The sequence below is a fragment of the Cricetulus griseus genome, chromosome 3, assembly GCF_003668045.3.
Source record: "Cricetulus griseus strain 17A/GY chromosome 3, alternate assembly CriGri-PICRH-1.0, whole genome shotgun sequence".
NCBI lineage: Eukaryota > Metazoa > Chordata > Mammalia > Rodentia > Cricetidae > Cricetulus > Cricetulus griseus.
The window spans coordinates 161262267-161268470 of NC_048596.1; the positions used below are offsets into that span (position 1 = coordinate 161262267).

The window sequence follows — 6204 nt, forward strand, 5'->3', positions numbered from 1 at the left end:
AGTGATTTCTGGTTTCTACCAAGCTTTTACTGTTGTTCCATCCCTTTATTTTGATTCAGTGTGCTTGTGGTTGAGTGCTGCTGGATTGAGATAAAGAGACTAAAGAGGATACTAGGATAGGGACTAGGGAAGAAATGTATGAATTACATTATTATATTTTGAGAGCATTCCTATTCACAGGTAGTTAAATGTAGAAATATGCAATTGGTTATTTTCAACAACCCTATATGTATCATTCAGGCTACTCAGAAAGTAGTTTTGCTTTCTACCTTTACCTAGTGATTTATTTTATTTTAACTTTTAAAATTTTCTTTTTTCAAGGCTGACTGTTAGGTATTGGATAACCAATTGGTATGCTCTTCCCTAAGGAGGACTATTTCTCCCATTCTCAGCCTTCCTCTGTAGTTCTTTGTGTAGGGTTGAGGCCGTATGAACTCTCCCCTGTCTATTTCAGCATGTGTTTTGTTGTCCTTGTTCAGCTCATGTTTAGGCAGTCATGTTGGTGGGACTTCACAAGTGTAGCTTCTGGCCTTACTAACTAGGAGACACAGTCTCCCAGAAAACTCCTTGATCCTCTGGCTCTTAACAATTTTTCCATACCCTCTTTCTCCATGTTCCCAGAGCCTTAGGTTCAACAGTTGTTTTGTGTCCATTGGGACTGGGCTCCACAACACTGTGCTTTGATTGGTTGTGGCTTTCTTTTTTTTTTTTTAAGTTTTTTTTTTTTTTCAATACATTGTTTCTCTGTGTAGCTTTGGAGCCTATCCTGGCACTGGCTCTGGAGACCAGGCTGGCCTCGAACTCACAGAGATCCACCTGCCTCTGCCTCCGGAGTATTGGGATTAAAGGCATGCACCACCAATGCCCCGGTTGTGGCTTTCTTAATGGTCCCTGTCTGTTGCAAAGAGAGGTTTCCTTGATGAGGAGCAAGGACCACACTTAATCTGTGGGTATAAGGACAAATGTTTAGAATATAGTTAGGGGTTATGCTGGCTTAGTAAAGTAATGGTTGTAGGTTCTCCTCCAGGATCCATGACATCACTAGGACTACAGAAGCTAGGTTTCCAGTACCAGGCATGATATCTCTGTTGTTGAGCAGAGCTTGAGTCTAATTAGAGAGCTGTTGGTTAGCACTAAGGTGTGTGTGCTACTGCTATACCCTAGGGCTATTGTGCCATGCTGGTTGTTGTTATAGTTCATAGGTATCATAGCTGGGTAGGACTCTTTGTTGGTTGCTCCCTCCTTTGGAAGCTTGCATGTCAATCTTCTGGTATCATGAAAGCTATTCCTCAGGGAAGATTGCTTTCTTTTTTAAAGATAGTCTTCTTTTTTAATTGTTTGAGAATTTCCTACATATATGTGTTTTAATCAAATCCATCCCCCATTTCTTCCCTTCCAATTTCTTCTTTATCCTCCCTACCACGTTTTCTTCCTAATCTCAAGTACTCTTTTGGATTTTTGAGACGGTTTCTCTGTATTGCTTTGGAGCCTGTCCTGGAAGTTGCCCTGTAGACTAGGCTGGCTTTGAACTCAGAGATCTGCCTGCCTCTGCCTCCCGAGCACTGGGATCAAAGGCGTGCACCACCAACGCCTGGCTTTTCATGTACTTAAAGAAGAAATTTGTTTTATGTGTATATGGGTGTTTTACCTGCATGAGAGTCTGTGTACCATTTATGTACCCTGTGCTCATAAAGGTCTGTAAAGTATTTCTGGCCCTCTAGAATATGAAGGAGTTAAAAATGATCATGAGCTGCCATGTATGTGCTGGCAACCAAACCCGGGTCCTCTGCACAAATAGCAAGTGTTCTTAATCACTGAGCCATCTCTTCAGCCCCTTATGTGCTCTTTTAAAAAATATACTAAGTTCTTGTAGTGCTGTCTATATGTGCATGGGTGTAGGGCCATCTGCTGCATGGGTAACCTCTAAGAGACTACATTGCTGAAGAAAACTGACACTCCCTCCCCCAGTAGTCGTCAGGTGCCAATTCCATATTTACAGGTGGGATTTCTTGATCTCTTCTCTCATCCATGCTGGAACTGTAGCTGGCTTGATCCTGTACATGCAGTACCAGCTGCAATGGGTTCATGTGTTCAATGGCCCCATCATATAGCAAATACTGTTCTATAGAAGTTATCCACAACCTTTGGTTCATACAGTCTTTCTGCATTCTCCTGTGATGATCCTTGAGCCTTGCTTGGTGGAGGTGGATAGAGATGTTAAAGGTTGAGCTCTTCATGTTCTCTTATTCTCTGCATGTCGACCAGTTGTGAGTCTTGTATTTGTTGTCATCTACTGGAAAAAGAAGCTTCTCTGTTAGAGACTGAGAGATGTAATCATCTATGGGCATAACGGTAAGAACTTAGTGGACAGTTTATTACTATGTCCACTTAGCAGAATAGTAGTGTTAGGTCTTCCTTAGGGCATATGACTTAGCCAGCCACATGTTTTTGGCCCAGTTAAAGGTATCAGGCATGAGTTCCATTTTGTGGAGCGGATTTTTTTGTTTTTGTTTTTGTTTTTTGTTTTGTTTTGTTTTTCGAGACAGGGTTTCCCTGTGGCTTTGGAGGCTGTCCTGGAACTAGCTCTTGTAAACCAGGCTGGTCTCAAACTCACAGAGATCCACCTGCCTCTGCCTCCCAAGTGCTGGGATTAAAGGCGTGCGCCACTACCGCCCGGCTAAGAGATTAGCTTGCTTCCCTGACCGGGAAACGAACCCGGGCCGCGGTGGTGAGAACGCTGAATCCTAACCACTAGACCACCAGGGAGCATATGGAGCAGATCATATACCCAATAAAAAATGGTTGGTTGCTCCCATAACATTCATGCCACTATTACACCAATGGGCATTTCTTACCAGGATAATTGTTAAACTTTGCAGGGCTCACAACTGAGTAAGACTTGATTATTCTCTCCTCCATCCCCCAGATACCATTCATAGCACCCTCCAATATTATGAAAGCTAGCCAGTATAGATAAAGCTTTCAGACTGGTACCAGCTTCATTCCCCAATGCAAGGCAGGGTCTTGTAGTTCAGGTTGGTCTCAATCTTGCTTTGTTGATAAGGATGACCTGGGCCTTCTGCTTTCACCTTCTGAGTGCTGAAATTATAGGCATGTGCCACCATGCTTGATTTATTTGGTGCTGGGGCTTGAACCCAGGGCTTCCTGCATACCAGTATTTAGTTCTACAAATTGAACTAAATCACAGCCCCTTTAACTAGCTTTTAATGTTCAAAAGATGATGAAGTTAAACTATTTTTCAGGGATATAGAAGAAGGTATTAATGGTTCTTGTTATGAGGGTGTCAGACTGTTAGGATTTGCTGGGTACTCTGAAGAAATACACATAAGATTTGCATCTTTGCATAGTCTCTGAATACCTTGCAGTGCTTAACTAAGATTATTCATTAAGGCAGATAGCAAGATAGTATATTGTACTCGAGCCCTACTTTTCAAACCCTGCTGAGGATGGCCTTGAGCTTCTGATTCCTCTGACTGCACCTCTACAGCACGCCTAGTTTTTCAATTTTTTTTCCTATCCTTCATTTTTCCTTTCAAGACAGGGTCTCAGGTTGACACCACAATCTCCTGCCTCAATCTCATAAGTGTATGCGATCACACTTGGCTGAAATACTTTTGTTAGATTCATTCATTATTCTCTTTGTGGTGTATGGGCATGGAAACACGTGTGGAGGTCAGAGAACAGCTTTGTGGAGTCAGTTCTCTTCTTTACGGCACCAGGCTTGTGCAGCAAGCACCAGGCTTGTGCAGCAAGCACTTTTACCCACGAAGCCATCTTGCTGGCCCTTAGTTTGTTATTGCAGTGGTATAGGAAGCAGAGAAGTTGATTGGCGAGTTTAGCTGTCTAAACATGTGAGTTGGGAAAATGATAGAAAAGAGTAAAATCTGAAGAACTGAGTTTGATCCCAGTACTCACTTGTGGTGGTGCACACTTGTAATCTGAGTGCTGGGAGTCAGGGGAAGGTAGACTCCTGGGGTTTGCTGGTTAGCCAGCCTGCTTAGTTTAATCAGTGAACTTCAGGCTAGAAAAAGATCCTGTCTCAAAAACCAAGGTGTGCCCGGGCGTTGGTGGTGCACTTTAATTGCAGCACTCGGGAGGCAGAGGCAGGCGGATCTCTGAGTTCGAGGCCAGCCTGGTCTCCAGAGCGAGTGCCAGGATAGGCTCCAAAGCTACACAGAGAAACCCTGTCTCGAAAAAAACAAAAACCAAGGTGTGTGTTGGGGAGGTAGTGGGAGGGAGTAAGAGCCTCATGGCGGAAACACACAAACAAGCCTGGTCTTCATTGGGCATTCCAGGCTGGCCAAGGCTATGTAGTGAGAGTCTGTCTCAAAACAAGTAAACAACACAAAGTAGGCTGTTCCATGGGCTGGAGAGATGGCTTAGAGGTTAAGATCACCCGCTGCTCTGGCATAAATGCCTACAGAACACTATATACACAATAAATAAAAGTCTTAAAAAAGAACTGGTCTGTTCCTGAATGACATCCAAAGTTAACCTCCAGTCTCCAAGTGTACTCACATAACCTGTGTGCACACCACACACATATACACACAGTTGTAGAGAAGGTATGTCTGTATTCATTAAGTCATATATATAGTGGCCCTGCTATATGCCAGGAACTGTGCAGTGCTAGACATACCACCATTAAAGAAAATTCATCTTTTCAAAAATTACATCCTAATGGGGAAGGCAGAAAATAAGTAAACCCCATAAGGTATTGATTGGTAATGTGTCTTCTAGAGAAAAAGGTGATAACTTGAATTTTAAACTGATCTGAACAAAGTAAGGCATTTGAGAAAAGAAATCCCTAAAGGCAGAACAGGCCTGCTTATTTATTACAGGAAAGAGGCCAGTATAGTTAGGAAACAATTTAGGAAGGTCTTAGAAGAGCTACTGTCAGAAAAGTGGGAATTTGGATCCATTAAAATATGACTAAGTCTGAATGAGATGGGAAGGTCATTTAAATGATCTGATTAAAGAGAAAAGTTACAAGGGTGTTGGTTTTTCCTTTCTTTCTTAGTTAGGGGATTAGACCCAGGACCTTTGCCCATATTAGGCAATTGTAATACCTCTGAGCTAAATCTTAAACCCACAAGTGGCATCTCGAAACTAGCACTCAGCTTTATTGAAAAGCTGTTGTAATGAAACTCAATCTGATGAGTCAGGAAATGTTACCACAGACATGAATCCTAACACCCAGGAAGCTGAGGCAGTAGGATCCAAAGTTCCAGGCCAGGCTGGGCTATACAGCAAAACCCCATTGTAGAAATCCAAAACAAAGTTGGATATATTGCTGAGAACTTAATGCTTTTCCAGAGAGCCTGAATTCAGTTCCCGGCACTCACATCAAGTGGCTCACAACCATCTGTAATTCTAGCTTCAGGAACTCCATTATCTTTGGCCTTTGTGGGCCCCAACACTCACTCATCCATAAATACACACACACACACACACACACACACACACACACACACACACACACACACACAATATATATATATATATATATATATATATATATATATATATGGAGCCAGGGAAAATGACTCAGAGAGTAAAGGTACTTTCCTCTAGGCCTGATGACCTGGATTCAAGGTAGGAGAAAAACTGATTTTTTATTTTTATTTTATTTTATGTGTGTGGGTGTTTTGTGTGCCTGGTGCCCTTGGACACCAGAAGAAACCATCCCCCAGAACTATGTGTAACATGATTATGATCTATCAAGTGGGTGCTGGGAATTGAACTCAGATCTCCTAGAAGAGCAGCAATGCTCTTAACCAATGAGCCATCTCTTCAGGCCCAGAAAACTGATTTTTGAAATTGTCCCCTGACCTCCATATGCAGGCTATGGTATGTAGCCATACAGGTGTGCATACACATAAATGTAGTAAACTCCTTTTTAAACCCCAAATAATAAAAAGATCCAGGTTAGAAATTATTTGGACATAGCTGGCCGTTGGTGGCGCACGCCTTTAATCCCAGCACTCGGGAGGCAGAGGCAGACGCGTCTACAGAGCGAGTGGCAGGATATGCTCCAAAGCTACATAGAGAAACCCTGTCTCGAAAAACAAAAAACAACAACAACAACAAAAAAAACAAATTATATGGACTAATGTAGAAATGATAGAGTTGGTGAAGAATGGTTAGATTCTGGATATATTCTGAACTTAGGTAGAAATGAGG

The 6204-nt window shown here is 42.4% G+C and overlaps 1 non-coding gene across 1 annotated transcript; it reads right to left on the reverse strand.

Moving 5' to 3' along the window:
• Positions 1-2694: 2694 nt before the first annotated feature.
• On the reverse strand, positions 2695-2766 carry Trnae-cuc. Its single transcript has one exon. It is a non-coding gene; the product is annotated as a tRNA-Glu (tRNA).
• Positions 2767-6204: the final 3438 nt, after the last annotated feature.